Source organism: Ranitomeya variabilis, chromosome 2, assembly GCF_051348905.1.
Source record: "Ranitomeya variabilis isolate aRanVar5 chromosome 2, aRanVar5.hap1, whole genome shotgun sequence".
Lineage (NCBI taxonomy): Eukaryota > Metazoa > Chordata > Amphibia > Anura > Dendrobatidae > Ranitomeya > Ranitomeya variabilis.
The window spans coordinates 1,105,081,674-1,105,108,063 of NC_135233.1; the positions used below are offsets into that span (position 1 = coordinate 1,105,081,674).

Consider the following 26,390-nt stretch of genomic DNA (forward strand, 5'->3'; position numbering starts at 1 on the left):
AGAAAAAGCAAGTAGATGCCTGGTTTCGCACCTTGATCCTATCAGGTGTTACTTGAACTAGAAAAACTTATACACTGTCAAAAACACACACTCTAGACAAAAGCAAACGCATGTAGAAACAAGCAAAGGGGTCAAAATGATGCTGATTACACCAACAATAGACACTTGTGATCAATATAAAGAGAAACCGCATGCTTCTGCCCGGGATCGAACCCGAGACCTTTCGCGTGTAAAGCGAACGTGATAACCACTACACTACAGAAACGGAGCGAAAAAAGTTGCTGTGGTCAAGGCAAGGAATAAAGATCAAGGATTGAAAGTCAAAACGCATTGTTTCTGCCCAGTTTCGAACTGGGGACCTTTCGCGTGTGAGGCGAACGTGATAACCACTACACTACAGAAACTAGATAAAAGACATTACTGGGCTCATGACAAGCAATCGAGATCAAGAACTGAAAGTCAATAGCTTTGTTAACAAAGAATAATGGCATGTTTCTGCCCAGTTTCGAACTGGGGACCTTTCGCGTGTTAGGCGAACGTGATAACCACTACACTACAGAAACTCCATGCACAGCTCAAACTGTTCAAACATACCGAAATGAAATTGAAAAAAATGATCCAGCCAAACTCAACAGGTCTTCCTCTATGTCTGAACACAGGACAAAGTGCACTTTCCAACCAAGGAACCTTTCTTTTGTCAGGCTAGTGAAAAAGAGAAAAAACATGCAAACAAAACCATTTTGCAAAAAGCAATCGCATGCCTTTGTCCAAAAGCCAAAAAGAAAGAGAAAAAGCAAGTAGATGCCTGGTTTCGCACCTTGATCCTATCAGGTGTTACTTGAACTAGAAAAACTTATACACTGTCAAAAACACACACTCTAGACAAAAGCAAACGCATGTAGAAACAAGCAAAGGGGTCAAAATGATGCTGATTACACCAACAATAGACACTTGTGATCAAAATAAAGAGAAACCGCATGCTTCTGCCCGGGATCGAACCGGAGACCTTTCGCGTGTAAAGCGAACGTGATAACCACTACACTACAGAAACGGAGCGAAAAAAGTTGCTGTGGTCAAGGCAAGGAATAAAGATCAAGGATTGAAAGTCAAAACGCATTGTTTCTGCCCAGTTTCGAACTGGGGACCTTTCGCGTGTGAGGCGAACGTGATAACCACTACACTACAGAAACTAGATAAAAGACATTACTGGGCTCATGACAAGCAATCGAGATCAAGAACTGAAAGTCAATAGCTTTGTTAACAAAGAATAATGGCATGTTTCTGCCCAGTTTCGAACTGGGGACCTTTCGCGTGTTAGGCGAACGTGATAACCACTACACTACAGAAACTCCATGCACAGCTCAAACTGTTCAAACATACCGAAATGAAATTGAAAAAAATGATCCAGCCAAACTCAACAGGTCTTCCTCTATGTCTGAACACAGGACAAAGTGCACTTTCCAACCAAGGAACCTTTCTTTTGTCAGGCTAGTGAAAAAGAGAAAAAACATGCAAACAAAACCATTTTGCAAAAAGCAATCGCATGCCTTTGTCCAAAAGCCAAAAAGAAAGAGAAAAAGCAAGTAGATGCCTGGTTTCGCACCTTGATCCTATCAGGTGTTACTTGAACTAGAAAAACTTATACACTGTCAAAAACACACACTCTAGACAAAAGCAAACGCATGTAGAAACAAGCAAAGGGGTCAAAATGATGCTGATTACACCAACAATAGACACTTGTGATCAAAATAAAGAGAAACCGCATGCTTCTGCCCGGGATCGAACCGGAGACCTTTCGCATGTAAAGCGAACGTGATAACCACTACACTACAGAAACTGAGCGAAAAAAGTTGCTGTGGTCAAGGCAAGGAATAAAGATCAAGGATTGAAAGTCAAAACGCATTGTTTCTGCCCAGTTTCGAACTGGGGACCTTTCGCGTGTGAGGCGAACGTGATAACCACTACACTACAGAAACTAGATAAAAGACATTACTGGGCTCATGACAAGCAATCGAGATCAAGAACTGAAAGTCAATAGCTTTGTTAACAAAGAATAATGGCATGTTTCTGCCCAGTTTCGAACTGGGGACCTTTCGCGTGTTAGGCGAACGTGATAACCACTACACTACAGAAACTCCATGCACAGCTCAAACTGTTCAAACATACCGAAATGAAATTGAAAAAAATGATCCAGCCAAACTCAACAGGTCTTCCTCTATGTCTGAACACAGGACAAAGTGCACTTTCCAACCAAGGAACCTTTCTTTTGTCAGGCTAGTGAAAAAGAGAAAAAACATGCAAACAAAACCATTTTGCAAAAAGCAATCGCATGCCTTTGTCCAAAAGCCAAAAAGAAAGAGAAAAAGCAAGTAGATGCCTGGTTTCGCACCTTGATCCTATCAGGTGTTACTTGAACTAGAAAAACTTATACACTGTCAAAAACACGCACTCTTGACAAAAGCAAACGCATGTAGAAACAAGCAAAGGGGTCAAAATGATGCTGATTACACCAACAATAGACACTTGTGATCAAAATAAAGAGAAACCGCATGCTTCTGCCCGGGATCGAACCGGAGACCTTTCGCGTGTAAAGCGAACGTGATAACCACTACACTACAGAAACGGAGCGAAAAAGGTTGCTGTGGTCAAGGCAAGGAATAAAGATCAAGGATTGAAAGTCAAAACGCATTGTTTCTGCCCAGTTTCGAACTGGGGACCTTTCGCGTGTGAGGCGAACGTGATAACCACTACACTACAGAAACTAGATAAAAGACCTTACTGGGCTCATGACAAGCAATCGAGATCAAGAACTGAAAGTCAATAGCTTTGTTAACAAAGAATAATGGCATGTTTCTGCCCAGTTTCGAACTGGGGACCTTTCGCGTGTTAGGCGAACGTGATAACCACTACACTACAGAAACTCCATGCACAGCTCAAACTGTTCAAACATACCGAAATGAAATTGAAAAAAATGATCCAGCCAAACTCAACAGGTCTTCCTCTATGTCTGAACACAGGACAAAGTGCACTTTCCAACCAAGGAACCTTTCTTTTGTCAGGCTAGTGAAAAAGAGAAAAAACATGCAAACAAAACCATTTTGCAAAAAGCAATCGCATGCCTTTGTCCAAAAGCCAAAAAGAAAGAGAAAAAGCAAGTAGATGCCTGGTTTCGCACCTTGATCCTATCAGGTGTTACTTGAACTAGAAAAACTTATACACTGTCAAAAACACACACTCTAGACAAAAGCAAACGCATGTAGAAACAAGCAAAGGGGTCAAAATGATGCTGATTACACCAACAATAGACACTTGTGATCAAAATAAAGAGAAACCGCATGCTTCTGCCCGGGATCGAACCGGAGACCTTTCGCGTGTAAAGCGAACGTGATAACCACTACACTACAGAAACGGAGCGAAAAAAGTTGCTGTGGTCAAGGCAAGGAATAAAGATCAAGGATTGAAAGTCAAAACGCATTGTTTCTGCCCAGTTTCGAACTGGGGACCTTTCGCGTGTGAGGCGAACGTGATAACCACTACACTACAGAAACTAGATAAAAGACATTACTGGGCTCATGACAAGCAATCGAGATCAAGAACTGAAAGTCAATAGCTTTGTTAACAAAGAATAATGGCATGTTTCTGCCCAGTTTCGAACTGGGGACCTTTCGCGTGTTAGGCGAACGTGATAACCACTACACTACAGAAACTCCATGCACAGCTCAAACTGTTCAAACATACCGAAATGAAATTGAAAAAAATGATCCAGCCAAACTCAACAGGTCTTCCTCTATGTCTGAACACAGGACAAAGTGCACTTTCCAACCAAGGAACCTTTCTTTTGTCAGGCTAGTGAAAAAGAGAAAAAACATGCAAACAAAACCATTTTGCAAAAAGCAATCGCATGCCTTTGTCCAAAAGCCAAAAAGAAAGAGAAAAAGCAAGTAGATGCCTGGTTTCGCACCTTGATCCTATCAGGTGTTACTTGAACTAGAAAAACTTATACACTGTCAAAAACACACACTCTAGACAAAAGCAAACGCATGTAGAAACAAGCAAAGGGGTCAAAATGATGCTGATTACACCAACAATAGACACTTGTGATCAAAATAAAGAGAAACCGCATGCTTCTGCCCGGGATCGAACCGGAGACCTTTCGCATGTAAAGCGAACGTGATAACCACTACACTACAGAAACGGAGCGAAAAAAGTTGCTGTGGTCAAGGCAAGGAATAAAGATCAAGGATTGAAAGTCAAAACGCATTGTTTCTGCCCAGTTTCGAACTGGGGACCTTTCGCGTGTGAGGCGAACGTGATAACCACTACACTACAGAAACTAGATAAAAGACATTACTGGGCTCATGACAAGCAATCGAGATCAAGAACTGAAAGTCAATAGCTTTGTTAACAAAGAATAATGGCATGTTTCTGCCCAGTTTCGAACTGGGGACCTTTCGCGTGTTAGGCGAACGTGATAACCACTACACTACAGAAACTCCATGCACAGCTCAAACTGTTCAAACATACCGAAATGAAATTGAAAAAAATGATCCAGCCAAACTCAACAGGTCTTCCTCTATGTCTGAACACAGGACAAAGTGCACTTTCCAACCAAGGAACCTTTCTTTTGTCAGGCTAGTGAAAAAGAGAAAAAACATGCAAACAAAACCATTTTGCAAAAAGCAATCGCATGCCTTTGTCCAAAAGCCAAAAAGAAAGAGAAAAAGCAAGTAGATGCCTGGTTTCGCACCTTGATCCTATCAGGTGTTACTTGAACTAGAAAAACTTATACACTGTCAAAAACACACACTCTTGACAAAAGCAAACGCATGTAGAAACAAGCAAAGGGGTCAAAATGATGCTGATTACACCAACAATAGACACTTGTGATCAAAATAAAGAGAAACCGCATGCTTCTGCCCGGGATCGAACCGGAGACCTTTCGCGTGTAAAGCGAACGTGATAACCACTACACTACAGAAACGGAGCGAAAAAGGTTGCTGTGGTCAAGGCAAGGAATAAAGATCAAGGATTGAAAGTCAAAACGCATTGTTTCTGCCCAGTTTCGAACTGGGGACCTTTAGCGTGTGAGGCGAACGTGATAACCACTACACTACAGAAACTAGATAAAAGACCTTACTGGGCTCATGACAAGCAATCGAAATCAAGAACTGAAAGTCAATAGCTTTGTTAACAAAGAATAATGGCATGTTTCTGCCCAGCTTCGAACTGGGGACCTTTCGCGTGTTAGGCGAACGTGATAACCACTACACTACAGAAACTCCATGCACAGCTCAAACTGTTCAAACATACCGAAATGAAATTGAAAAAAATGATCCAGCCAAACTCAACAGGTCTTCCTCTATGTCTGAACACAGGACAAAGTGCACTTTCCAACCAAGGAACCTTTCTTTTGTCAGGCTAGTGAAAAAGAGAAAAAACATGCAAACAAAACCATTTTGCAAAAAGCAATCGCATGCCTTTGTCCAAAAGCCAAAAAGAAAGAGAAAAAGCAAGTAGATGCCTGGTTTCGCACCTTGATCCTATCAGGTGTTACTTGAACTAGAAAAACTTATACACTGTCAAAAACACACACTCTAGACAAAAGCAAACGCATGTAGAAACAAGCAAAGGGGTCAAAATGATGCTGATTACACCAACAATAGACACTTGTGATCAAAATAAAGAGAAACCGCATGCTTCTGCCCGGGATCGAACCGGAGACCTTTCGCGTGTAAAGCGAACGTGATAACCACTACACTACAGAAACGGAGCGGAAAAAGTTGCTGTGGTCAAGGCAAGGAATAAAGATCAAGGATTGAAAGTCAAAACGCATTGTTTCTGCCCAGTTTCGAACTGGGGACCTTTCGCGTGTGAGGCGAACGTGATAACCACTACACTACAGAAACTAGATAAAAGACATTACTGGGCTCATGACAAGCAATCGAGATCAAGAACTGAACGTCAATAGCTTTGTTAACAAAGAATAATGGCATGTTTCTGCCCAGTTTCGAACTGGGGACCTTTCGCGTGTTAGGCGAACGTGATAACCACTACACTACAGAAACTCCATGCACAGCTCAAACTGTTCAAACATACCGAAATGAAATTGAAAAAAATGATCCAGCCAAACTCAACAGGTCTTCCTCTATGTCTGAACACAGGACAAAGTGCACTTTCCAACCAAGGAACCTTTCTTTTGTCAGGCTAGTGAAAAAGAGAAAAAACATGCAAACAAAACCATTTTGCAAAAAGCAATCGCATGCCTTTGTCCAAAAGCCAAAAAGAAAGAGAAAAAGCAAGTAGATGCCTGGTTTCGCACCTTGATCCTATCAGGTGTTACTTGAACTAGAAAAACTTATACACTGTCAAAAACACACACTCTAGACAAAAGCAAACGCATGTAGAAACAAGCAAAGGGGTCAAAATGATGCTGATTACACCAACAATAGACACTTGTGATCAAAATAAAGAGAAACCGCATGCTTCTGCCCGGGATCGAACCGGAGACCTTTCGCGTGTAAAGCGAACGTGATAACCACTACACTACAGAAACTAGATAAAAGACATTACTGGGCTCATGACAAGCAATCGAGATCAAGAACTGAAAGTCAATAGCTTTGTTAACAAAGAATAATGGCATGTTTCTGCCCAGTTTCGAACTGGGGACCTTTCGCGTGTTAGGCGAACGTGATAACCACTACACTACAGAAACTCCATGCACAGCTCAAACTGTTCAAACATACCGAAATGAAATTGAAAAAAATGATCCAGCCAAACTCAACAGGTCTTCCTCTATGTCTGAACACAGGACAAAGTGCACTTTCCAACCAAGGAACCTTTCTTTTGTCAGGCTAGTGAAAAAGAGAAAAAACATGCAAACAAAACCATTTTGCAAAAAGCAATCGCATGCCTTTGTCCAAAAGCCAAAAAGAAAGAGAAAAAGCAAGTAGATGCCTGGTTTCGCACCTTGATCCTATCAGGTGTTACTTGAACTAGAAAAACGTATACACTGTCAAAAACACACACTCTAGACAAAAGCAAACGCATGTAGAAACAAGCAAAGGGGTCAAAATGATGCTGATTACACCAACAATAGACACTTGTGATCAAAATAAAGAGAAACCGCATGCTTCTGCCCGGGATCGAACCGGAGACCTTTCGCGTGTAAAGCAAACGTGATAACCACTACACTACAGAAACTAGATAAAAGACATTACTGGGCTCATGACAAGCAATCGAGATCAAGAACTGAAAGTCAATAGCTTTGTTAACAAAGAATAATGGCATGTTTCTGCCCAGTTTCGAACTGGGGACCTTTCGCGTGTTAGGCGAACGTGATAACCACTACACTACAGAAACTCCATGCACAGCTCAAACTGTTCAAACATACCGAAATGAAATTGAAAAAAATGATCCAGGCAAACTCAACAGGTCTTCCTCTATGTCTGAACACAGGACAAAGTGCACTTTCCAACCAAGGAACCTTTCTTTTGTCAGGCTAGTGAAAAAGAGAAAAAACATGCAAACAAAACCATTTTGCAAAAAGCAATCGCATGCCTTTGTCCAAAAGCCAAAAAGAAAGAGAAAAAGCAAGTAGATGCCTGGTTTCGCACCTTGATCCTATCAGGTGTTACTTGAACTAGAAAAACGTATACACTGTCAAAAACACACACTCTAGACAAAAGCAAACGCATGTAGAAACAAGCAAAGGGGTCAAAATGATGCTGATTACACCAACAATAGACACTTGTGATCAAAATAAAGAGAAACCGCATGCTTCTGCCCGGGATCGAACCGGAGACCTTTCGCGTGTAAAGCGAACGTGATAACCACTACACTACAGAAACGGAGTGAAAAAAGTTGCTGTGGTCAAGGCAAGGAATAAAGATCAAGGATTGAAAGTCAAAACGCATTGTTTCTGCCCAGTTTTGAACTGGGGACCTTTCGCGTGTGAGGTGAACGTGATAACCACTACACTACAGAAACTAGATAAAAGACATTACTGGGCTCATGACAAGCAATCGAGATCAAGAACTGAAAGTCAATAGCTTTGTTAACAAAGAATAATGGCATGTTTCTGCCCAGTTTCGAACTGGGGACCTTTCGCGTGTTAGGCGAACGTGATAACCACTACACTACAGAAACTCCATGCACAACTCAAACTGTTCAAACATACCGAAATGAAATTGAAAAAAATGATCCAGCCAAACTCAACAGGTCTTCCTCTATGTCTGAACACAGGACAAAGTGCACTTTCCAAACAAGGAACCTTTCTTTTGTCAGGCTAGTGAAAAAGAGAAAAAACATGCAAACAAAACCATTTTGCAAAAAGCAATCGCATGCCTTTGTCCAAAAGCCAAAAAGAAAGAGAAAAAGCAAGTAGATGCCTGGTTTCGCACCTTGATCCTATCAGGTGTTACTTGAACTAGAAAAACTTATACACTGTCAAAAACACACACTCTAGACAAAAGCAAACGCATGTAGAAACAAGCAAAGGGGTCAAAATGATGCTGATTACACCAACAATAGACACTTGTGATCAAAATAAAGAGAAACCGCATGCTTCTGCCCGGGATCGAACCGGAGACCTTTCGCGTGTAAAGCGAACGTGATAACCACTACACTACAGAAACTAGATAAAAGACATTACTGGGCTCATGACAAGCAATCGAGATCAAGAACTGAAAGTCAATAGCTTTGTTAACAAAGAATAATGGCATGTTTCTGCCCAGTTTCGAACTGGGGACCTTTCGCGTGTTAGGCGAACGTGATAACCACTACACTACAGAAACTCCATGCACAGCTCAAACTGTTCAAACATACCGAAATGAAATTGAAAAAAATGATCCAGCCAAACTCAACAGGTCTTCCTCTATGTCTGAACACAGGACAAAGTGCACTTTCCAACCAAGGAACCTTTCTTTTGTCAGGCTAGTGAAAAAGAGAAAAAACATGCAAACAAAACCATTTTGCAAAAAGCAATCGCATGCCTTTGTCCAAAAGCCAAAAAGAAAGAGAAAAAGCAAGTAGATGCCTGGTTTCGCACCTTGATCCTATCAGGTGTTACTTGAACTAGAAAAACTTATACACTGTCAAAAACACACACTCTAGACAAAAGCAAACGCATGTAGAAACAAGCAAAGGGGTCAAAATGATGCTGATTACACCAACAATAGACACTTGTGATCAAAATAAAGAGAAACCGCATGCTTCTGCCCGGGATCGCACCGGAGACCTTTCGCGTGTAAAGCGAACGTGATAACCACTACACTACAGAAACGGAGCGAAAAAAGTTGCTGTGGTCAAGGCAAGGAATAAAGATCAAGGATTGAAAGTCAAAACGCATTGTTTCTGCCCAGTTTCGAACTGGGGACCTGTCGCGTGTGAGGCGAACGTGATAACCACTACACTACAGAAACTAGATAAAAGACATTACTGGGCTCATGACAAGCAATCGAGATCAAGAACTGAAAGTCAATAGCTTTGTTAACAAAGAATAATGGCATGTTTCTGCCCAGTTTTGAACTGGGGACCTTTCGCGTGTTAGGCGAACGTGATAACCACTACACTACAGAAACTCCATGCACAGCTCAAACTGTTCAAACATACCGAAATGAAATTGAAAAAAATGATCCAGCCAAACTCAACAGGTCTTCCTCTATGTCTGAACACAGGACAAAGTGCAATTTCCAACCAAGGAACCTTTCTTTTGTCAGGCTAGTGAAAAAGAGAAAAAACATGCAAACAAAACCATTTTGCAAAAAGCAATCGCATGCCTTTGTCCAAAAGCCAAAAAGAAAGAGAAAAAGCAAGTAGATGCCTGGTTTCGCACCTTGATCCTATCAGGTGTTACTTGAACTAGAAAAACTTATACACTGTCAAAAACACACACTCTAGACAAAAGCAAACGCATGTAGAAACAAGCAAAGGGGTCAAAATGATGCTGATTACACCAACAATAGACACTTGTGATCAAAATAAAGAGAAACCGCATGCTTCTGCCCGGGATCGCACCGGAGACATTTCGCGTGTAAAGCAAACGTGATAACCACTACACTACAGAAACGGAGCAAAAAAAGTTGCTGTGGTCAAGGCAAGGAATAAAGATCAAGGATTGAAAGTCAAAACGCATTGTTTCTGCCCAGTTTCGAACTGGGGACCTTTCGCGTGTGAGGCAAACATGATAACCACTACACTACAGAAACTAGATAAAAGGCATTACTGGGCTCATGACAAGCAATCGAGATCAAGAACTGAAAGTCAATAGCTTTGTTAACAAAGAATGATGGCATGTTTCTGCCCAGTTTCGAACTGGGGACCTTTCGCGTGTTAGGCGAACGTGATAACCACTACACTACAGAAACTCCATGCACAGCTCGAACTGTTCAAACATACCGAAATGAAATTGAAAAAAATGATCCAGCCAAACTCAACAGGTCTTCCTCTATGTCTGAACACAGGACAAAGTGCACTTTCCAACCAAGGAACCTTTCTTTTGTCAGGCTAGTGAAAAAGAGAAAAAACATGCAAACAAAACCATTTTGCAAAAAGCAATCGCATGCCTTTGTCCAAAAGCCAAAAAGAAAGAGAAAAAGCAAGTAGATGCCTGGTTTCGCACCTTGATCCTATCAGGTGTTACTTGAACTAGAAAAACTTATACACTGTCAAAAACACACACGCTTGACAAAAGCAAACGCATGTAGAAACAAGCAAAGGGGTCAAAATGATGCTGATTACACCAACAATAGACACTTGTGATCAAAATAAAGAGAAACCGCATGCTTCTGCCCGGGATCGAACCGGAGACCTTTCGCGTGTAAAGTGAACGTGATAACCACTACACTACAGAAACGGAGCGAAAAAAGTTGCTGTGGTCAAGGCAAGGAATAAAGATCAAGGATTGAAAGTCAAAACGCATTGTTTCTGCCCAGTTTCGAACTGGGGACCTTTCGCATGTGAGGCGAACGTGATAACCACTACACTACAGAAACTAGATAAAAGACATTACTGGGCTCATGACAAGCAATCGAGATCAAGAACTGAAAGTCAATAGCTTTGTTAACAAAGAATAATGGCATGTTTCTGCCCAGTTTCGAACTGGGGACCTTTCGCGTGTTAGGCGAACGTGATAACCACTACACTACAGAAACTCCATGCACAGCTCAAACTGTTCAAACATACCGAAATGAAATTGAAAAAAATGATCCAGCCAAACTCAACAGGTCTTCCTCTATGTCTGAACACAGGACAAAGTGCACTTTCCAACCAAGGAACCTTTCTTTTGTCAGGCTAGTGAAAAAGAGAAAAAACATGCAAACAAAACCATTTTGCAAAAAGCAATCGCATGCCTTTGTCCAAAAGCCAAAAAGAAAGAGAAAAAGCAAGTAGATGCCTGGTTTCGCACCTTGATCCTATCAGGTGTTACTTGAACTAGAAAAACTTATACACTGTCAAAAACACACACTCTAGACAAAAGCAAACGCATGTAGAAACAAGCAAAGGGGTCAAAATGATGCTGATTACACCAACAATAGACACTTGTGATCAAAATAAAGAGAAACCGCATGCTTCTGCCCGGGATCGCACCGGAGACCTTTCGCGTGTAAAGCGAACGTGATAACCACTACACTACAGAAACGGAGCGAAAAAAGTTGCTGTGGTCAAGGCAAGGAATAAAGATCAAGGATTGAAAGTCAAAACACATTGTTTCTGCCCAGTTTCGAACTGGGGACTTTTCGCGTGTGAGGCGAACGTGATAACCACTACACTACAGAAACTAGATAAAAGACATTACTGGGCTCATGACAAGCAATCGAGATCAAGAACTGAAAGTCAATAGCTTTGTTAACAAAGAATAATGGCATGTTTCTGCCCAGTTTCGAACTGGGGACCTTTCGCGTGTTAGGCGAACGTGATAACCACTACACTACAGAAACTCCATGCACAGCTCAAACTGTTCAAACATACCGAAATGAAATTGAAAAAAATGATCCAGCCAAACTCAACAGGTCTTCCTCTATGTCTGAACACAGGACAAAGTGCACTTTCCAACCAAGGAACCTTTCTTTTGTCAGGCTAGTGAAAAAGAGAAAAAACATGCAAACAAAACCATTTTGCAAAAAGCAATCGCATGCCTTTGTCCAAAAGCCAAAAAGAAAGAGAAAAAGCAAGTAGATGCCTGGTTTCGCACCTTGATCCTATCAGGTGTTACTTGAACTAGAAAAACTTATACACTGTCAAAAACACACACTCTAGACAAAAGCAAACGCATGTAGAAACAAGCAAAGGGGTCAAAATGATGCTGATTACACCAACAATAGACACTTGTGATCAAAATAAAGAGAAACCGCATGCTTCTGCCCGGGATCGCACCGGAGACCATTCGCGTGTAAAGCGAACGTGATAACCACTACACTACAGAAACGGAGCGAAAAAAGTTGCTGTGGTCAAGGCAAGGAATAAAGATCAAGGATTGAAAGTCAAAACGCATTGTTTCTGCCCAGTTTCGAACTGGGGACCTTTCGCGTGTGAGGCGAACATGATAACCACTACACTACAGAAACTAGATAAAAGACATTACTGGGCTCATGACAAGCAATCGAGATCAAGAACTGAAAGTCAATAGCTTTGTTAACAAAGAATGATGGCATGTTTCTGCCCAGTTTCGAACTGGGGACCTTTCGCGTGTTAGGCGAACGTGATAACCACTACACTACAGAAACTACATGCACAGCTCGAACTGTTCAAACATACCGAAATGAAATTGAAAAAAATGATCCAGCCAAACTCAACAGGTCTTCCTCTATGTCTGAACACAGGACAAAGTGCACTTTCCAACCAAGGAACCTTTCTTTTGTCAGGCTAGTGAAAAAGAGAAAAAACATGCAAACAAAACCATTTTGCAAAAAGCAATCGCATGCCTTTGTCCAAAAGCCAAAAAGAAAGAGAAAAAGCAAGTAGATGCCTGGTTTCGCACCTTGATCCTATCAGGTGTTACTTGAACTAGAAAAACTTATACACTGTCAAAAACACACACTCTTGACAAAAGCAAACGCATGTAGAAACAAGCAAAGGGGTCAAAATGATGCTGATTACACCAACAATAGACACTTGTGATCAAAATAAAGAGAAACCGCATGCTTCTGCCCGGGATCGAACCGGAGACCTTTCGCGTGTAAAGTGAACGTGATAACCACTACACTACAGAAACATAGCGAAAAAAGTTGCTGTGGTCAAGGCAAGGAATAAAGATCAAGGATTGAAAGTCAAAACGCATTGTTTCTGCCCAGTTTCGAACTGGGGACCTTTCGCGTGTGAGGCGAACGTGATAACCACTACACTACAGAAACTAGATAAAAGACATTACTGGGCTCATGACAAGCAATCGAGATCAAGAACTGAAAGTCAATAGCTTTGTTAACAAAGAATAATGGCATGTTTCTGCCCAGTTTCGAACTGGGGACCTTTCGCGTGTTAGGCGAACGTGATAACCACTACACTACAGAAACTCCATGCACAGCTCAAACTGTTCAAACATACCGAAATGAAATTGAAAAAAATGATCCAGCCAAACTCAACAGGTCTTCCTCTATGTCTGAACACAGGACAAAGTGCACTTTCCAACCAAGGAACCTTTCTTTTGTCAGGCTAGTGAAAAAGAGAAAAAACATGCAAACAAAACCATTTTGCAAAAAGCAATCGCATGCCTTTGTCCAAAAGCCAAAAAGAAAGAGAAAAAGCAAGTAGATAGGAGTAAAGAGAAACCGCATGCTTCTGCCCGGGATCGAACCGGAGACCTTTTGCGTGTAAAGCGAACGTGATAACCACTACACTACAGAAACGGAGCGAAAAAAGTTGCTGTGGTCAAGGCAAGGAATAAAGATCAAGGATTGAAAGTCAAAACGCATTGTTTCTGCGCAGTTTCGAACTGGGGACCTTTCGCGTGTGAGGCGAACGTGATAACCACTACACTACAGAAACTAGATAAAAGACATTACTGGGCTCATGACAAGCAATCGAGATCAAGAACTGAAAGTCAATAGCTTTGTTAATAAAGAATAATGGCATGTTTCTGCCCAGTTTCGAACTGGGGACCTTTCGCGTGTTAGGTGAACGTGATAACCACTACACTACAGAAACTCCATGCACAGCTCAAACTGTTCAAACATACCGAAATGAAATTGAAAAAAATGATCCAGCCAAACTCAACAGGTCTTCCTCTATGTCTGAACACAGGACAAAGTGCACTTTCCAACCAAGGAACCTTTCTTTTGTCAGGCTAGTGAAAAAGAGAAAAAACATGCAAACAAAACCATTTTGCAAAAAGCAATCGCATGCCTTTGTCCAAAAGCCAAAAAGAAAGAGAAAAAGCAAGTAGATGCCTGGTTTCGCACCTTGATCCTATCAGGTGTTACTTGAACTAGAAAAACTTATACACTGTCAAAAACACACACTCTAGACAAAAGCAAACGCATGTAGAAACAAGCAAAGGGGTCAAAATGATGCTGATTACACCAACAATAGACACTTGTGATCAAAATAAAGAGAAACCGCATGCTTCTGCCCGGGATCGAACCGGAGACCTTTCGCATGTAAAGCGAACGTGATAACCACTACACTACAGAAACGGAGCGAAAAAAGTTGCTGTGGTCAAGGCAAGGAATAAAGATCAAGGATTGAAAGTCAAAACACATTGTTTCTGCCCAGTTTCGAACTGGGGACCTTTCGCGTGTGAGGCGAACGTGATAACCACTACACTACAGAAACTAAATAAAAGACATTACTGGGCTCATGACAAGCAATCGAGATCAAGAACTGAAAGTCAATAGCTTTGTTAACAAAGAATAATGGCATGTTTCTGCCCAGTTTCGAACTGGGGACCTTTCGCGTGTTAGGCGAACGTGATAACCACTACACTACAGAAACTCCATGCACAGCTCAAACTGTTCAAACATACCGAAATGAAATTGAAAAAAATGATCCAGCCAAACTCAACAGGTCTTCCTCTATGTCTGAACACAGGACAAAGTGCACTTTCCAACCAAGGAACCTTTCTTTTGTCAGGCTAGTGAAAAAGAGAAAAAACATGCAAACAAAACCATTTTGCAAAAAGCAATCGCATGCCTTTGTCCAAAAGCCAAAAAGAAAGAGAAAAAGCAAGTAGATAGGAGTAAAGAGAAACCGCATGCTTCTGCCCGGGATCGAACCGGAGACCTTTCGCGTGTAAAGCGAACGTGATAACCACTACACTACAGAAACGGAGCGAAAAAAGTTGCTGTGGTCAAGGCAAGGAATAAAGATCAAGGATTGAAAGTCAAAACGCATTGTTTCTGCGCAGTTTCGAACTGGGGACCTTTCGCGTGTGAGGCGAACGTGATAACCACTACACTACAGAAACTAGATGAAAGACATTACTGGGCTCATGACAAGCAATCGAGATCAAGAACTGAAAGTCAATAGCTTTGTTAATAAAGAATAATGGCATGTTTCTGCCCAGTTTCGAACTGGGGACCTTTCGCGTGTTAGGCGAACGTGATAACCACTACACTACAGAAACTCCATGCACAGCTCAAACTGTTCAAACATACCGAAATGAAATTGAAAAAAATGATCCAGCCAAACTCAACAGGTCTTCCTCTATGTCTGAACACAGGACAAAGTGCACTTTCCAACCAAGGAACCTTTCTTTTGTCAGGCTAGTGAAAAAGAGAAAAAACATGCAAACAAAACCATTTTGCAAAAAGCAATCGCATGCCTTTGTCCAAAAGCCAAAAAGAAAGAGAAAAAGCAAGTAGATGCCTGGTTTCGCACCTTGATCCTATCAGGTGTTACATGAACTAGAAAAACTTATACACTGTCAAAAACACACACTCTAGACAAAAGCAAACGCATGTAGAAACAAGCAAAGGGGTCAAAATGATGCTGATTACACCAACAATAGACACTTGTGATCAAAATAAAGAGAAACCGCATGCTTCTGCCCGGGATCGAACCGGAGACCTTTCGCGTGTAAAGCGAACGTGATAACCACTACACTACAGAAACGGAGCGAAAAAAGTTGCTGTGGTCAAGGCAAGGAATAAAGATCAAGGATTGAAAGTCAAAACACATTGTTTCTGCCCAGTTTCGAACTGGGGACCTTTCGCGTGTGAGGCGAACGTGATAACCACTACACTACAGAAACTAGATAAAAGACATTACTGGGCTCATGACAAGCAATCGAGATCAAGAACTGAAAGTCAATAGCTTTGTTAACAAAGAATAATGGCATGTTTCTGCCCAGTTTCGAACTGGGGACCTTTCGCGTGTTAGGCAAACGTGATAACCACTACACTACAGAAACTCCATGCACAGCTCAAACTGTTCAAACATACCGAAATGAAATTGAAAAAAATGATCCAGCCAAACTCAACAGGTCTTCCTCTATGTCTGAACACAGGACAAAGTGCACTTTCCAACCAAGGAACCTTTCTTTTGTCAGGCTAGTGAAAAAGAGAAAAAACATGCAAACAAAACCATTTTGCAAAAAGCAATCGCATGCCTTTGTCCAAAAGCCAAAAAGAAAGAGAAAAAGCAAGTAGATGCCTGGTTTCGCACCTTGATCCTATCAGGTGTTACTTGAACTAGAAAAACTTATACACTGTCAAAAACACACACTCTAGACAAAAGCAAACGCATGTAGAAACAAGCAAAGGGGTCAAAATGATGCTGATTACACCAACAATAGACACTTGTGATCAAAATAAAGAGAAACCGCATGCTTCTGCCCGGGATCGCACCGGAGACCATTTGCGTGTAAAGCGAACGTGATAACCACTACACTACAGAAACGGAGCGAAAAAAGTTGCTGTGGTCAAGGCAAGGAATAAAGATCAAGGATTGAAAGTCAAAACGCATTGTTTCTGCCCAGTTTCGAACTGGGGACCTTTCGCGTGTGAGGCGAACGTGATAACCACTACACTACAGAAACTAGATAAAAGACATTACTGGGCTCATGACAAGCAATCGAGATCAAGAACTGAAAGTCAATAGCTTTGTTAACAAAGAATAATGGCATGTTTCTGCCCAGTTTCGAACTGGGGACCTTTCGCGTGTTAGGCGAACGTGATAACCACTACACTACAGAAACTCCATGCACAGCTCAAACTGTTCAAACATACCGAAATGAAATTGAAAAAAATGATCCAGCCAAACTCAACAGGTCTTCCTCTATGTCTGAACACAGGACAAAGTGCACTTTCCAACCAAGGAACCTTTCTTTTGTCAGGCTAGTGAAAAAGAGAAAAAACATGCAAACAAAACCATTTTGCAAAAAGCAATCGCATGCCTTTGTCCAAAAGCCAAAAAGAAAGAGAAAAAGCAAGTAGATAGGAGTAAAGAGAAACCGCATGCTTCTGCCCGGGATCGAACCGGAGACCTTTCGCGTGTAAAGCGAACGTGATAACCACTACACTACAGAAACGGAGCGAAAAAAGTTGCTGTGGTCAAGGCAAGGAATAAAGATCAAGGATTGAAAGTCAAAACGCATTGTTTCTGCGCAGTTTCGAACTGGGGACCTTTCGCGTGTGAGGCGAACGTGATAACCACTACACTACAGAAACTAGATGAAAGACATTACTGGGCTCATGACAAGCAATCGAGATCTAGAACTGAAAGTCAATAGCTTTGTTAACAAAGAATAATGGCATGTTTCTGCCCAGTTTCGAACTGGGGACCTTTCGCATGTTAGGCGAACGTGATAACCACTACACTACAGAAACTCCATGCACAGCTCAAACTGTTCAAACATACCGAAATGAAATTGAAAAAAATGATCCAGCCAAACTCAACAGGTCTTCCTCTATGTCTGAACACAGGACAAAGTGCACTTTCCAACCAAGGAACCTTTCTTTTGTCAGGCTAGTGAAAAAGAGAAAAAACATGCAAACAAAACCATTTTGCAAAAAGCAATCGCATGCCTTTGTCCAAAAGCCAAAAAGAAAGAGAAAAAGCAAGTAGATGCCTGGTTTCGCACCTTGATCCTATCAGGTGTTACATGAACTAGAAAAACTTATACACTGTCAAAAACACACACTCTAGACAAAAGCAAACGCATGTAGAAACAAGCAAAGGGGTCAAAATGATGCTGATTACACCAACAATAGACACTTGTGATCAAAATAAAGAGAAACCGCATGCTTCTGCCCGGGATCGAACCGGAGACCTTTCGCGTGTAAAGCGAACGTGATAACCACTACACTACAGAAACGGAGCGAAAAAAGTTGCTGTGGTCAAGGCAAGGAATAAAGATCAAGGATTGAAAGTCAAAACACATTGTTTCTGCCCAGTTTCGAACTGGGGACCTTTCGCGTGTGAGGCGAACGTGATAACCACTACACTACAGAAACTAGATAAAAGACATTACTGGGCTCATGACAAGCAATCGAGATCAAGAACTGAAAGTCAATAGCTTTGTTAACAAAGAATAATGGCATGTTTCTGCCCAGTTTCGAACTGGGGACCTTTCGCGTGTTAGGCGAACGTGATAACCACTACACTACAGAAACTCCATGCACAGCTCAAACTGTTCAAACATACCGAAATGAAATTGAAAAAAATGATCCAGCCAAACTCAACAGGTCTTCCTCTATGTCTGAACACAGGACAAAGTGCACTTTCCAACCAAGGAACCTTTCTTTTGTCAGGCTAGTGAAAAAGAGAAAAAACATGCAAACAAAACCATTTAGCAAAAAGCAATCGCATGCCTTTGTCCAAAAGCCAAAAAGAAAGAGAAAAAGCAAGTAGATAGGAGTAAAGAGAAACCGCATGCTTCTGCCCGGGATCGAACCGGAGACCTTTCGCGTGTAAAGCGAACGTGATAACCACTACACTACAGAAACGGAGCGAAAAAAGTTGCTGTGGTCAAGGCAAGGAATAAAGATCAAGGATTGAAAGTCAAAACGCATTGTTTCTGCGCAGTTTCGAACTGGGGACCTTTCGCGTGTGAGGCGAACGTGATAACCACTACACTACAGAAACTAGATAAAAGACATTACTGGGCTCATGACAAGCAATCGAGATCAAGAACTGAAAGTCAATAGCTTTGTTAATAAAGAATAATGGCATGTTTCTGCCCAGTTTCGAACTGGGGACCTTTCGCGTGTTAGGCGAACGTGATAACCACTACACTACAGAAACTCCATGCACAGCGCAAACTGTTCAAACATACCGAAATGAAATTGAAAAAAATGATCCAGCCAAACTCAACAGGTCTTCCTCTATGTCTGAACACAGGACAAAGTGCACTTTCCAACCAAGGAACCTTTCTTTTGTCAGGCTAGTGAAAAAGAGAAAAAACATGCAAACAAAACCATTTTGCAAAAAGCAATCGCATGCCTTTGTCTAAAAGCCAAAAAGAAAGAGAAAAAGCAAGTAGATGCCTGGTTTCGCACCTTGATCCTATCAGGTGTTACTTGAACTAGAAAAACTTATACACTGTCAAAAACACACACTCTAGACAAAAGCAAACGCATGTAGAAACAAGCAAAGGGGTCAAAATGATGCTGATTACACCAACAATAGACACTTGTGATCAAAATAAAGAGAAACCGCATGCTTCTGCCCGGGATCGCACCGGAGACCATTCGCGTGTAAAGCGAACGTGATAACCACTACACTACAGAAACGGAGCGAAAAAAGTTGCTGTGGTCAAGGCAAGGAATAAAGATCAAGGATTGAAAGTCAAAACGCATTGTTTCTGCCCAGTTTCGAACTGGGGACCTTTCGCGTGTGAGGCGAACGTGATAACCACTACACTACAGAAACTAGATAAAAGACATTACTGGGCTCATGACAAGCAATCGAGATCAAGAACTGAAAGTCAATAGCTTTGTTAACAAAGAATAATGGCATGTTTCTGCCCAGTTTCGAACTGGGGACCTTACGCGTGTTAGGCGAACGTGATAACCACTACACTACAGAAACTCCATGCACAGCTCGAACTGTTCAAACATACCGAAATGAAATTGAAAAAAATGATCCAGCCAAACTCAACAGGTCTTCCTCTATGTCTGAACACAGGACAAAGTGCACTTTCCAACCAAGGAACCTTTCTTTTGTCAGGCTAGTGAAAAAGAGAAAAAACATGCAAACAAAACCATTTTGCAAAAAGCAATCGCATGCCTTTGTCCAAAAGCCAAAAAGAAAGAGAAAAAGCAAGTAGATGCCTGGTTTCGCACCTTGATCCTATCAGGTGTTACTTGAACTAGAAAAACTTATACACTGTCAAAAACACACACTCTAGACAAAAGCAAACGCATGTAGAAACAAGCAAAGGGGTCAAAATGATGCTGATTACACCAACAATAGACACTTGTGATCAAAATAAAGAGAAACCGCATGCTTCTGCCCGGGATCGAACCGGAGACATTTCGCGTGTAAAGCAAACGTGATAACCACTACACTACAGAAACGGAGCGAAAAAAGTTGCTGTGGTCAAGGCAAGGAATAAAGATCAAGGATTGAAAGTCAAAACGCATTGTTTCTGCCCAGCTTCGAACTGGGGACCTTTCGCGTGTGAGGCGAACGTGATAACCACTACACTACAGAAACTAGATAAAAGACATTACTGGGCTCATGACAAGCAATCGAGATCAAGAACTGAAAGTCAATAGCTTTGTTAACAAAGAATGATGGCATGTTTCTGCCCAGTTTCGAACTGGGGACCTTTCGCGTGTTAGGCGAACGTGATAACCACTACACTACAGAAACTCCATGCACAGCTCGAACTGTTCAAACATACCGAAATGAAATTGAAAAAAATGATCCAGCCAAACTCAACAGGTCTTCCTCTATGTCTGAACACAGGACAAAGTGCACTTTCCAACCAAGGAACCTTTCTTTTGTCAGGCTAGTGAAAAAGAGAAAAAACATGCAAACAAAACCATTTTGCAAAAAGCAATCGCATGCCTTTGTCCAAAAGCCAAAAAGAAAGAGAAAAAGCAAGTAGATGCCTGGTTTCGCACCTTGATCCTATCAGGTGTTACTTGAACTAGAAAAACTTATACACTGTCAAAAACACACACTCTAGACAAAAGCAAACGCATGTAGAAACAAGCAAAGGGGTCAAAATGATGCTGATTACACCAACAATAGACACTTGTGATCAAAATAAAGAGAAACCGCATGCTTCTGCCCGGGATCGAACCGGAGACCTTTCGCGTGTAAAGCGAACGTGATAACCACTACACTACAGAAACGGAGCGAAAAAAGTTGCTGTGGTCAAGGCAAGGAATAAAGATCAAGGATTGAAAGTCAAAACGCATTGTTTCTGCCCAGTTTCGAACTGGGGACCTTTCGCGTGTGAGGCGAACGTGATAACCACTACACTACAGAAACTAGATAAAAGACATTACTGGGCTCATGACAAGCAATCGAGATCAAGAACTGAAAGTCAATAGCTTTGTTAACAAAGAATAATGGCATGTTTCTGCCCAGTTTCGAACTGGGGACCTTTCGCGTGTTAGGCGAACGTGATAACCACTACACTACAGAAACTCCATGCACAGCTCAAACTGTTCAAACATACCAAAATGAAATTGAAAAAAATGATCCAGCCAAACTCAACAGGTCTTTCTCTATGTCTGAACACAGGACAAAGTGCACTTTCCAACCAAGGAACCTTTCTTTTGTCAGGCTAGTGAAAAAGAGAAAAAACATGCAAACAAAACCATTTTGCAAAAAGCAATCGCATGCCTTTGTCCAAAAGCCAAAAAGAAAGAGAAAAAGCAAGTAGATGCCTGGTTTCGCACCTTGATCCTATCAGGTGTTACTTGAACTAGAAAAACTTATACACTGTCAAAAACACACACTCTAGACAAAAGCAAACGCATGTAGAAACAAGCAAAGGGGTCAAAATGATGCTGATTACACCAACAATAGACACTTGTGATCAAAATAAAGAGAAACCGCATGCTTCTGCCCGGGATCGAACCGGAGACCTTTCGCGTGTAAAGCGAACGTGATAACCACTACACTACAGAAACGGAGTGAAAAAAGTTGCTGCGGTCAAGGCAAGGAATAAAGATCAAGGATTGAAAGTCAAAACGCATTGTTTCTGCCCAGTCTCGAACTGGGGACCTTTCGCGTGTGAGGCGAACGTGATAACCACTACACTACAGAAACTAGATAAAAGACATTACTGGGCTCATGACAAGGAATCAAGATCAAGAACTGAAAGTCAATAGCTTTGTTAACAAAGAATAATGGCATGTTTCTGCCCAGTTTCGAACTGGGGACCTTTCGCGTGTTAGGCGAACGTGATAACCACTACACTACAGAAACTCCATGCACAGCTCAAACTGTTCAAACATACCGAAATGAAATTGAAAAAAATGATCCAGCCAAACTCAACAGGTCTTCCTCTATGTCTGAACACAGGACAAAGTGCACTTTCCAACCAAGGAACCTTTCTTTTGTCAGGCTAGTGAAAAAGAGAAAAAACATGCAAACAAAACCATTTTGCAAAAAGCAATCGCATGCCTTTGTCCAAAAGCCAAAAAGAAAGAGAAAAAGCAAGTAGATGCCTGGTTTCGCTCCTTGATCCTGTCAGGTGTTACTTGAACTAGAAAAACTTATACACTGTCAAAAACACACACTCTAGACAAAAGCAAACGCATGTAGAAACAAGCAAAGGGGTCAAAATGATGCTGATTACACCAACAATAGACACTTGTGATCAAAATAAAGAGAAACCGCATGCTTCTGCCCGGGATCGAACCGGAGACATTTCACGTGTAAAGCGAACGTGATAACCACTACACTACAGAAACGGAGCGAAAAAGGTTGCTGTGGTCAAGGCAAGGAATAAAGATCAAGGATTGAAAGTCAAAACGCATTGTTTCTGCCCAGTTTCGAACTGGGGACCTTTCGCGAGTGAGGCGAACATGATAACCACTACACTACAGAAACTAGATAAAAGACATTACTGGGCTCATGACAAGCAATCGAGATCAAGAACTGAAAGTCAATAGCTTTGTTAACAAAGAATAATGGCATGTTTCTGCCCAGTTTCGAACTGGGGACCTTTCGCGTGTTAGGCGAACGTGATAACCACTACACTACAGAAACTCCATGCACAGCTCAAACTGTTCAAACATACCGAAATGAAATTGAAAAAAATGATCCAGCCAAACTCAACAGGTCTTCCTCTATGTCTGAACACAGGACAAAGTGCACTTTCCAACCAAGGAACCTTTCTTTTGTCAGGCTAGTGAAAAAGAGAAAAAACATGCAAACAAAACCATTTTGCAAAAAGCAATCGCATGCCTTTGTCCAAAAGCCAAAAAGAAAGAGAAAAAGCAAGTAGATGCCTGGTTTCGCACCTTGATCCTATCAGGTGTTACTTGAACTAGAAAAACTTATACACTGTCAAAAACACACACTCTTGACAAAAGCAAACGCATGTAGAAACAAGCAAAGGGGTCAAAATGATGCTGATTACACCAACAATAGACACTTGTGATCAAAATAAAGAGAAACCGCATGCTTCTGCCCGGGATCGAACCGGAGACCTTTCGCGTGTAAAGCGAACGTGATAACCACTACACTACAGAAACGGAGCGAAAAAGGTTGCTGTGGTCAAGGCAAGGAATAAAGATCAAGGATTGAAAGTCAAAACGCATTGTTTCTGCCCAGTTTCGAACTGGGGACCTTTCGCGTGTGAGGCGAACGTGATAACCACTACACTACAGAAACTAGATAAAAGACATTACTGGGCTCATGACAAGCAATCGAGATCAAGAACTGAAAGTCAATAGCTTTGTTAACAAAGAATAATGGCATGTTTCTGCCCAGTTTCGAACTGGGGACCTTTCGCGTGTTAGGCGAACGTGATAACCACTACACTACAGAAACTCCATGCACAGCTCAAACTGTTTAAACATACCGAAATGAAATTGAAAAAAATGATCCAGCCAAACTCAACAGGTCTTCCTCTATGTCTGAACACAGGACAAAGTGCACTTTCCAACCAAGGAACCTTTCTTTTGTCAGGCTAGTGAAAAAGAGAAAAAACATGCAAACAAAACCATTTTGCAAAAAGCAATCACATGCCTTTGTCCAAAAGCCAAAAAGAAAGAGAAAAAGCAAGTAGATGCCTGGTTTCGCACCTTGATCCTATCAGGTGTTACTTGAACTAGAAAAACTTATACACTATCAAAAACACACACTCTAGACAAAAGCAAACGCATGTAGAAACAAGCAAAGGGGTCAAAATGATGCTGATTACACCAACAATAGACACTTGTGATCAAAATAAAGAGAAACCGCATGCTTCTGCCCGGGATCGAACCGGAGACCTTTCGCGTGTAAAGCGAACGTGATAACCACTACACTACAGAAACGGAGTGAAAAAAGTTGCTGTGGTCAAGGCAAGGAATAAAGATCAAGGATTGAAAGTCAAAACGCATTGTTTCTGCCCAGTTTCGAACTGGGGACCTTTCGCGTGTGAGGCGAACGTGATAACCACTACACTACAGAAACTAGATAAAAGACATTACTGGGCTCATGACAAGCAATCGAGATCAAGAACTGAAAGTCAATAGCTTTGTTAACAAAGAATAATGGCATGTTTCTGCCCAGTTTCGAACTGGGGACCTTTCGCGTGTTAGGCGAACGTGATAACCACTACACTACAGAAACTCCATGCACAGCTCAAACTGTTCAAACATACCGAAATGAAATTGAAAAAAATGATCTAGCCAAACTCAACAGGTCTTCCTCTATGTCTGAACACAGGACAAAGTGCATTTTCCAACCAAGGAACCTTTCTTTTGTCAGGCTAGTGAAAAAGAGAAAAAACATGCAAACAAAACCATTTTGCAAAAAGCAATCGCATGCCTTTGTCCAAAAGCCAAAAAGAAAGAGAAAAAGCAAGTAGATGCCTGGTTTCGCACCTTGATCCTATCAGGTGTTACTTGAACTAGAAAAACTTATACACTGTCAAAAACACACACTCTAGACAAAAGCAAACGCATGTAGAAACAAGCAAAGGGGTCAAAATGATGCTGATTACACCAACAATAGACACTTGTGATCAAAATAAAGAGAAACCGCATGCTTCTGCCCGGGATCGAACTGGAGACCTTTCGCGTGTAAAGCGAACGTGATAACCACTACACTACAGAAACGGAGCGAAAAAAGTTGCTGTGGTCAAGGCAAGGAATAAAGATCAAAGATTGAAAGTCAAAACGCATTGTTTCTGCCCAGTTTCGAACTGGGTACCTTTCGCGTGTGAGGCGAACGTGATAACCACTACACTACAGAAACTAGATAAAAGACATTACTGGGCTCATGACAAGCAATCGAGATCAAGAACTGAAAGTCAATAGCTTTGTTAACAAAGAATAATGGCATGTTTCTGCCCAGTTTCGAACTGGGGACCTTTCGCGTGTTAGGCGAACGTGATAACCACTACACTACAGAAACTCCATGCACAGCTCAAACTGTTCAAACATACCGAAATGAAATTGAAAAAAATGATCCAGCCAAACTCAACAGGTCTTCCTCTATGTCTGAACACAGGACAAAGTGCACTTTCCAACCAAGGAACCTTTCTTTTGTCAGGCTAGTGAAAAAGAGAAAAAACATGCAAACAAAACCATTTTGCAAAAAGCAATCGCATGCCTTTGTCCAAAAGCCAAAAAGAAAGAGAAAAAGCAAGTAGATAGGAGTAAAGAGAAACCGCATGCTTCTGCCCGGGATCGAACCGGAGACCTTTCGCGTGTAAAGCGAGCGTGATAACCACTACACTACAGAAACGGAGCGAAAAAAGTTGCTGTGGTCAAGGCAAGGAATAAAGATCAAGGATTGAAAGTCAAAACGCATTGTTTCTGCCCAGTTTCGAACTGGGGACCTTTCGCGTGTGAGGCGAACGTGATAACCACTACACTACAGAAACTAGATAAAAGATATTACTGGGCTCATGACAAGCAATCGAGATCAAGAACTGAAAGTCAATAGCTTTGTTAACAAAGAATAATGGCATGTTTCTGCCCAGTTTCGAACTGGGGACCTTTTGCATGTTAGGCGAACGTGATAACCACTACACTACAGAAACTCCATGCACAGCTCAAACTGTTCAAACATACCGAAATGAAATTGAAAAAAATGATCCAGCAAAACTCAACAGGTCTTCCTCTATGTCTGAACACAGGACAAAGTGCACTTTCCAACCAAGGAACCTTTCTTTTGTCAGGCTAGTGAAAAAGAGAAAAAACATGCAAACAAAACCATTTTGCAAAAAGCAATCGCATGCCTTTGTCCAAAAGCCAAAAAGAAAGAGAAAAAGCAAGTAGATGCCTGGTTTCGCACCTTGATCCTATCAGGTGTTACTTGAACTAGAAAAACTTATA

At 41.5% G+C, this 26,390-nt stretch overlaps 70 non-coding genes across 70 annotated transcripts; all 70 read right to left on the minus strand.

Annotated features, from left to right (window-relative positions):
• Positions 1-331: 331 nt before the first annotated feature.
• Positions 332-404, minus strand: TRNAV-CAC (transfer RNA valine (anticodon CAC)). The gene has a single exon. It is a non-coding gene; the product is annotated as a tRNA-Val (tRNA).
• Positions 405-490: 86 nt separating this feature from the next.
• TRNAV-AAC (transfer RNA valine (anticodon AAC)) lies at positions 491-563 on the minus strand. The gene has a single exon. It is a non-coding gene; the product is annotated as a tRNA-Val (tRNA).
• A 415-nt stretch (positions 564-978) lies between these two features.
• TRNAV-UAC (transfer RNA valine (anticodon UAC)) lies at positions 979-1,051 on the minus strand. The gene has a single exon. It is a non-coding gene; the product is annotated as a tRNA-Val (tRNA).
• A 66-nt stretch (positions 1,052-1,117) lies between these two features.
• TRNAV-CAC (transfer RNA valine (anticodon CAC)) lies at positions 1,118-1,190 on the minus strand. The gene has a single exon. It is a non-coding gene; the product is annotated as a tRNA-Val (tRNA).
• An 86-nt stretch (positions 1,191-1,276) lies between these two features.
• On the minus strand, positions 1,277-1,349 carry TRNAV-AAC (transfer RNA valine (anticodon AAC)). The gene has a single exon. It is a non-coding gene; the product is annotated as a tRNA-Val (tRNA).
• Positions 1,350-1,764: 415 nt separating this feature from the next.
• Positions 1,765-1,837, minus strand: TRNAV-UAC (transfer RNA valine (anticodon UAC)). Its single transcript has one exon. It is a non-coding gene; the product is annotated as a tRNA-Val (tRNA).
• Positions 1,838-1,903: 66 nt separating this feature from the next.
• Positions 1,904-1,976, minus strand: TRNAV-CAC (transfer RNA valine (anticodon CAC)). The gene has a single exon. It is a non-coding gene; the product is annotated as a tRNA-Val (tRNA).
• Positions 1,977-2,062: 86 nt separating this feature from the next.
• On the minus strand, positions 2,063-2,135 carry TRNAV-AAC (transfer RNA valine (anticodon AAC)). Its single transcript has one exon. It is a non-coding gene; the product is annotated as a tRNA-Val (tRNA).
• A 415-nt stretch (positions 2,136-2,550) lies between these two features.
• Positions 2,551-2,623, minus strand: TRNAV-UAC (transfer RNA valine (anticodon UAC)). The gene has a single exon. It is a non-coding gene; the product is annotated as a tRNA-Val (tRNA).
• A 66-nt stretch (positions 2,624-2,689) lies between these two features.
• On the minus strand, positions 2,690-2,762 carry TRNAV-CAC (transfer RNA valine (anticodon CAC)). Its single transcript has one exon. It is a non-coding gene; the product is annotated as a tRNA-Val (tRNA).
• An 86-nt stretch (positions 2,763-2,848) lies between these two features.
• Positions 2,849-2,921, minus strand: TRNAV-AAC (transfer RNA valine (anticodon AAC)). Its single transcript has one exon. It is a non-coding gene; the product is annotated as a tRNA-Val (tRNA).
• Positions 2,922-3,336: 415 nt separating this feature from the next.
• On the minus strand, positions 3,337-3,409 carry TRNAV-UAC (transfer RNA valine (anticodon UAC)). The gene has a single exon. It is a non-coding gene; the product is annotated as a tRNA-Val (tRNA).
• A 66-nt stretch (positions 3,410-3,475) lies between these two features.
• On the minus strand, positions 3,476-3,548 carry TRNAV-CAC (transfer RNA valine (anticodon CAC)). Its single transcript has one exon. It is a non-coding gene; the product is annotated as a tRNA-Val (tRNA).
• Positions 3,549-3,634: 86 nt separating this feature from the next.
• Positions 3,635-3,707, minus strand: TRNAV-AAC (transfer RNA valine (anticodon AAC)). The gene has a single exon. It is a non-coding gene; the product is annotated as a tRNA-Val (tRNA).
• Positions 3,708-4,122: 415 nt separating this feature from the next.
• Positions 4,123-4,195, minus strand: TRNAV-UAC (transfer RNA valine (anticodon UAC)). The gene has a single exon. It is a non-coding gene; the product is annotated as a tRNA-Val (tRNA).
• A 66-nt stretch (positions 4,196-4,261) lies between these two features.
• TRNAV-CAC (transfer RNA valine (anticodon CAC)) lies at positions 4,262-4,334 on the minus strand. The gene has a single exon. It is a non-coding gene; the product is annotated as a tRNA-Val (tRNA).
• An 86-nt stretch (positions 4,335-4,420) lies between these two features.
• Positions 4,421-4,493, minus strand: TRNAV-AAC (transfer RNA valine (anticodon AAC)). The gene has a single exon. It is a non-coding gene; the product is annotated as a tRNA-Val (tRNA).
• A 415-nt stretch (positions 4,494-4,908) lies between these two features.
• TRNAV-UAC (transfer RNA valine (anticodon UAC)) lies at positions 4,909-4,981 on the minus strand. Its single transcript has one exon. It is a non-coding gene; the product is annotated as a tRNA-Val (tRNA).
• Positions 4,982-5,694: 713 nt separating this feature from the next.
• On the minus strand, positions 5,695-5,767 carry TRNAV-UAC (transfer RNA valine (anticodon UAC)). Its single transcript has one exon. It is a non-coding gene; the product is annotated as a tRNA-Val (tRNA).
• A 66-nt stretch (positions 5,768-5,833) lies between these two features.
• On the minus strand, positions 5,834-5,906 carry TRNAV-CAC (transfer RNA valine (anticodon CAC)). The gene has a single exon. It is a non-coding gene; the product is annotated as a tRNA-Val (tRNA).
• An 86-nt stretch (positions 5,907-5,992) lies between these two features.
• Positions 5,993-6,065, minus strand: TRNAV-AAC (transfer RNA valine (anticodon AAC)). Its single transcript has one exon. It is a non-coding gene; the product is annotated as a tRNA-Val (tRNA).
• A 415-nt stretch (positions 6,066-6,480) lies between these two features.
• TRNAV-UAC (transfer RNA valine (anticodon UAC)) lies at positions 6,481-6,553 on the minus strand. Its single transcript has one exon. It is a non-coding gene; the product is annotated as a tRNA-Val (tRNA).
• An 86-nt stretch (positions 6,554-6,639) lies between these two features.
• TRNAV-AAC (transfer RNA valine (anticodon AAC)) lies at positions 6,640-6,712 on the minus strand. The gene has a single exon. It is a non-coding gene; the product is annotated as a tRNA-Val (tRNA).
• A 415-nt stretch (positions 6,713-7,127) lies between these two features.
• TRNAV-UAC (transfer RNA valine (anticodon UAC)) lies at positions 7,128-7,200 on the minus strand. Its single transcript has one exon. It is a non-coding gene; the product is annotated as a tRNA-Val (tRNA).
• An 86-nt stretch (positions 7,201-7,286) lies between these two features.
• On the minus strand, positions 7,287-7,359 carry TRNAV-AAC (transfer RNA valine (anticodon AAC)). Its single transcript has one exon. It is a non-coding gene; the product is annotated as a tRNA-Val (tRNA).
• Positions 7,360-7,774: 415 nt separating this feature from the next.
• Positions 7,775-7,847, minus strand: TRNAV-UAC (transfer RNA valine (anticodon UAC)). Its single transcript has one exon. It is a non-coding gene; the product is annotated as a tRNA-Val (tRNA).
• Positions 7,848-8,072: 225 nt separating this feature from the next.
• On the minus strand, positions 8,073-8,145 carry TRNAV-AAC (transfer RNA valine (anticodon AAC)). Its single transcript has one exon. It is a non-coding gene; the product is annotated as a tRNA-Val (tRNA).
• Positions 8,146-8,560: 415 nt separating this feature from the next.
• On the minus strand, positions 8,561-8,633 carry TRNAV-UAC (transfer RNA valine (anticodon UAC)). The gene has a single exon. It is a non-coding gene; the product is annotated as a tRNA-Val (tRNA).
• Positions 8,634-8,719: 86 nt separating this feature from the next.
• Positions 8,720-8,792, minus strand: TRNAV-AAC (transfer RNA valine (anticodon AAC)). The gene has a single exon. It is a non-coding gene; the product is annotated as a tRNA-Val (tRNA).
• A 713-nt stretch (positions 8,793-9,505) lies between these two features.
• Positions 9,506-9,578, minus strand: TRNAV-AAC (transfer RNA valine (anticodon AAC)). The gene has a single exon. It is a non-coding gene; the product is annotated as a tRNA-Val (tRNA).
• A 713-nt stretch (positions 9,579-10,291) lies between these two features.
• TRNAV-AAC (transfer RNA valine (anticodon AAC)) lies at positions 10,292-10,364 on the minus strand. Its single transcript has one exon. It is a non-coding gene; the product is annotated as a tRNA-Val (tRNA).
• A 554-nt stretch (positions 10,365-10,918) lies between these two features.
• TRNAV-CAC (transfer RNA valine (anticodon CAC)) lies at positions 10,919-10,991 on the minus strand. The gene has a single exon. It is a non-coding gene; the product is annotated as a tRNA-Val (tRNA).
• An 86-nt stretch (positions 10,992-11,077) lies between these two features.
• Positions 11,078-11,150, minus strand: TRNAV-AAC (transfer RNA valine (anticodon AAC)). Its single transcript has one exon. It is a non-coding gene; the product is annotated as a tRNA-Val (tRNA).
• Positions 11,151-11,863: 713 nt separating this feature from the next.
• Positions 11,864-11,936, minus strand: TRNAV-AAC (transfer RNA valine (anticodon AAC)). The gene has a single exon. It is a non-coding gene; the product is annotated as a tRNA-Val (tRNA).
• A 713-nt stretch (positions 11,937-12,649) lies between these two features.
• On the minus strand, positions 12,650-12,722 carry TRNAV-AAC (transfer RNA valine (anticodon AAC)). The gene has a single exon. It is a non-coding gene; the product is annotated as a tRNA-Val (tRNA).
• A 554-nt stretch (positions 12,723-13,276) lies between these two features.
• TRNAV-CAC (transfer RNA valine (anticodon CAC)) lies at positions 13,277-13,349 on the minus strand. Its single transcript has one exon. It is a non-coding gene; the product is annotated as a tRNA-Val (tRNA).
• Positions 13,350-13,435: 86 nt separating this feature from the next.
• On the minus strand, positions 13,436-13,508 carry TRNAV-AAC (transfer RNA valine (anticodon AAC)). The gene has a single exon. It is a non-coding gene; the product is annotated as a tRNA-Val (tRNA).
• A 1,046-nt stretch (positions 13,509-14,554) lies between these two features.
• Positions 14,555-14,627, minus strand: TRNAV-UAC (transfer RNA valine (anticodon UAC)). The gene has a single exon. It is a non-coding gene; the product is annotated as a tRNA-Val (tRNA).
• Positions 14,628-14,693: 66 nt separating this feature from the next.
• Positions 14,694-14,766, minus strand: TRNAV-CAC (transfer RNA valine (anticodon CAC)). Its single transcript has one exon. It is a non-coding gene; the product is annotated as a tRNA-Val (tRNA).
• Positions 14,767-14,852: 86 nt separating this feature from the next.
• Positions 14,853-14,925, minus strand: TRNAV-AAC (transfer RNA valine (anticodon AAC)). The gene has a single exon. It is a non-coding gene; the product is annotated as a tRNA-Val (tRNA).
• Positions 14,926-15,185: 260 nt separating this feature from the next.
• TRNAV-UAC (transfer RNA valine (anticodon UAC)) lies at positions 15,186-15,258 on the minus strand. Its single transcript has one exon. It is a non-coding gene; the product is annotated as a tRNA-Val (tRNA).
• A 225-nt stretch (positions 15,259-15,483) lies between these two features.
• TRNAV-AAC (transfer RNA valine (anticodon AAC)) lies at positions 15,484-15,556 on the minus strand. Its single transcript has one exon. It is a non-coding gene; the product is annotated as a tRNA-Val (tRNA).
• A 415-nt stretch (positions 15,557-15,971) lies between these two features.
• On the minus strand, positions 15,972-16,044 carry TRNAV-UAC (transfer RNA valine (anticodon UAC)). Its single transcript has one exon. It is a non-coding gene; the product is annotated as a tRNA-Val (tRNA).
• A 66-nt stretch (positions 16,045-16,110) lies between these two features.
• Positions 16,111-16,183, minus strand: TRNAV-CAC (transfer RNA valine (anticodon CAC)). The gene has a single exon. It is a non-coding gene; the product is annotated as a tRNA-Val (tRNA).
• A 713-nt stretch (positions 16,184-16,896) lies between these two features.
• TRNAV-CAC (transfer RNA valine (anticodon CAC)) lies at positions 16,897-16,969 on the minus strand. The gene has a single exon. It is a non-coding gene; the product is annotated as a tRNA-Val (tRNA).
• An 86-nt stretch (positions 16,970-17,055) lies between these two features.
• TRNAV-AAC (transfer RNA valine (anticodon AAC)) lies at positions 17,056-17,128 on the minus strand. Its single transcript has one exon. It is a non-coding gene; the product is annotated as a tRNA-Val (tRNA).
• Positions 17,129-17,388: 260 nt separating this feature from the next.
• On the minus strand, positions 17,389-17,461 carry TRNAV-UAC (transfer RNA valine (anticodon UAC)). The gene has a single exon. It is a non-coding gene; the product is annotated as a tRNA-Val (tRNA).
• A 225-nt stretch (positions 17,462-17,686) lies between these two features.
• TRNAV-AAC (transfer RNA valine (anticodon AAC)) lies at positions 17,687-17,759 on the minus strand. The gene has a single exon. It is a non-coding gene; the product is annotated as a tRNA-Val (tRNA).
• Positions 17,760-18,174: 415 nt separating this feature from the next.
• Positions 18,175-18,247, minus strand: TRNAV-UAC (transfer RNA valine (anticodon UAC)). The gene has a single exon. It is a non-coding gene; the product is annotated as a tRNA-Val (tRNA).
• Positions 18,248-18,313: 66 nt separating this feature from the next.
• Positions 18,314-18,386, minus strand: TRNAV-CAC (transfer RNA valine (anticodon CAC)). The gene has a single exon. It is a non-coding gene; the product is annotated as a tRNA-Val (tRNA).
• Positions 18,387-18,472: 86 nt separating this feature from the next.
• TRNAV-AAC (transfer RNA valine (anticodon AAC)) lies at positions 18,473-18,545 on the minus strand. The gene has a single exon. It is a non-coding gene; the product is annotated as a tRNA-Val (tRNA).
• A 260-nt stretch (positions 18,546-18,805) lies between these two features.
• Positions 18,806-18,878, minus strand: TRNAV-UAC (transfer RNA valine (anticodon UAC)). Its single transcript has one exon. It is a non-coding gene; the product is annotated as a tRNA-Val (tRNA).
• Positions 18,879-19,103: 225 nt separating this feature from the next.
• Positions 19,104-19,176, minus strand: TRNAV-AAC (transfer RNA valine (anticodon AAC)). The gene has a single exon. It is a non-coding gene; the product is annotated as a tRNA-Val (tRNA).
• A 554-nt stretch (positions 19,177-19,730) lies between these two features.
• Positions 19,731-19,803, minus strand: TRNAV-CAC (transfer RNA valine (anticodon CAC)). The gene has a single exon. It is a non-coding gene; the product is annotated as a tRNA-Val (tRNA).
• An 872-nt stretch (positions 19,804-20,675) lies between these two features.
• TRNAV-AAC (transfer RNA valine (anticodon AAC)) lies at positions 20,676-20,748 on the minus strand. Its single transcript has one exon. It is a non-coding gene; the product is annotated as a tRNA-Val (tRNA).
• A 415-nt stretch (positions 20,749-21,163) lies between these two features.
• On the minus strand, positions 21,164-21,236 carry TRNAV-UAC (transfer RNA valine (anticodon UAC)). The gene has a single exon. It is a non-coding gene; the product is annotated as a tRNA-Val (tRNA).
• Positions 21,237-21,302: 66 nt separating this feature from the next.
• Positions 21,303-21,375, minus strand: TRNAV-CAC (transfer RNA valine (anticodon CAC)). Its single transcript has one exon. It is a non-coding gene; the product is annotated as a tRNA-Val (tRNA).
• An 86-nt stretch (positions 21,376-21,461) lies between these two features.
• Positions 21,462-21,534, minus strand: TRNAV-AAC (transfer RNA valine (anticodon AAC)). Its single transcript has one exon. It is a non-coding gene; the product is annotated as a tRNA-Val (tRNA).
• A 415-nt stretch (positions 21,535-21,949) lies between these two features.
• On the minus strand, positions 21,950-22,022 carry TRNAV-UAC (transfer RNA valine (anticodon UAC)). Its single transcript has one exon. It is a non-coding gene; the product is annotated as a tRNA-Val (tRNA).
• Positions 22,023-22,088: 66 nt separating this feature from the next.
• TRNAV-CAC (transfer RNA valine (anticodon CAC)) lies at positions 22,089-22,161 on the minus strand. The gene has a single exon. It is a non-coding gene; the product is annotated as a tRNA-Val (tRNA).
• An 86-nt stretch (positions 22,162-22,247) lies between these two features.
• TRNAV-AAC (transfer RNA valine (anticodon AAC)) lies at positions 22,248-22,320 on the minus strand. The gene has a single exon. It is a non-coding gene; the product is annotated as a tRNA-Val (tRNA).
• Positions 22,321-23,033: 713 nt separating this feature from the next.
• TRNAV-AAC (transfer RNA valine (anticodon AAC)) lies at positions 23,034-23,106 on the minus strand. The gene has a single exon. It is a non-coding gene; the product is annotated as a tRNA-Val (tRNA).
• A 415-nt stretch (positions 23,107-23,521) lies between these two features.
• TRNAV-UAC (transfer RNA valine (anticodon UAC)) lies at positions 23,522-23,594 on the minus strand. The gene has a single exon. It is a non-coding gene; the product is annotated as a tRNA-Val (tRNA).
• Positions 23,595-23,660: 66 nt separating this feature from the next.
• On the minus strand, positions 23,661-23,733 carry TRNAV-CAC (transfer RNA valine (anticodon CAC)). The gene has a single exon. It is a non-coding gene; the product is annotated as a tRNA-Val (tRNA).
• An 86-nt stretch (positions 23,734-23,819) lies between these two features.
• Positions 23,820-23,892, minus strand: TRNAV-AAC (transfer RNA valine (anticodon AAC)). Its single transcript has one exon. It is a non-coding gene; the product is annotated as a tRNA-Val (tRNA).
• Positions 23,893-24,307: 415 nt separating this feature from the next.
• Positions 24,308-24,380, minus strand: TRNAV-UAC (transfer RNA valine (anticodon UAC)). The gene has a single exon. It is a non-coding gene; the product is annotated as a tRNA-Val (tRNA).
• Positions 24,381-24,446: 66 nt separating this feature from the next.
• On the minus strand, positions 24,447-24,519 carry TRNAV-CAC (transfer RNA valine (anticodon CAC)). The gene has a single exon. It is a non-coding gene; the product is annotated as a tRNA-Val (tRNA).
• An 86-nt stretch (positions 24,520-24,605) lies between these two features.
• TRNAV-AAC (transfer RNA valine (anticodon AAC)) lies at positions 24,606-24,678 on the minus strand. The gene has a single exon. It is a non-coding gene; the product is annotated as a tRNA-Val (tRNA).
• Positions 24,679-25,391: 713 nt separating this feature from the next.
• TRNAV-AAC (transfer RNA valine (anticodon AAC)) lies at positions 25,392-25,464 on the minus strand. Its single transcript has one exon. It is a non-coding gene; the product is annotated as a tRNA-Val (tRNA).
• A 399-nt stretch (positions 25,465-25,863) lies between these two features.
• TRNAV-CAC (transfer RNA valine (anticodon CAC)) lies at positions 25,864-25,936 on the minus strand. Its single transcript has one exon. It is a non-coding gene; the product is annotated as a tRNA-Val (tRNA).
• Between the last annotated feature and the right edge of the window lie 454 nt (positions 25,937-26,390).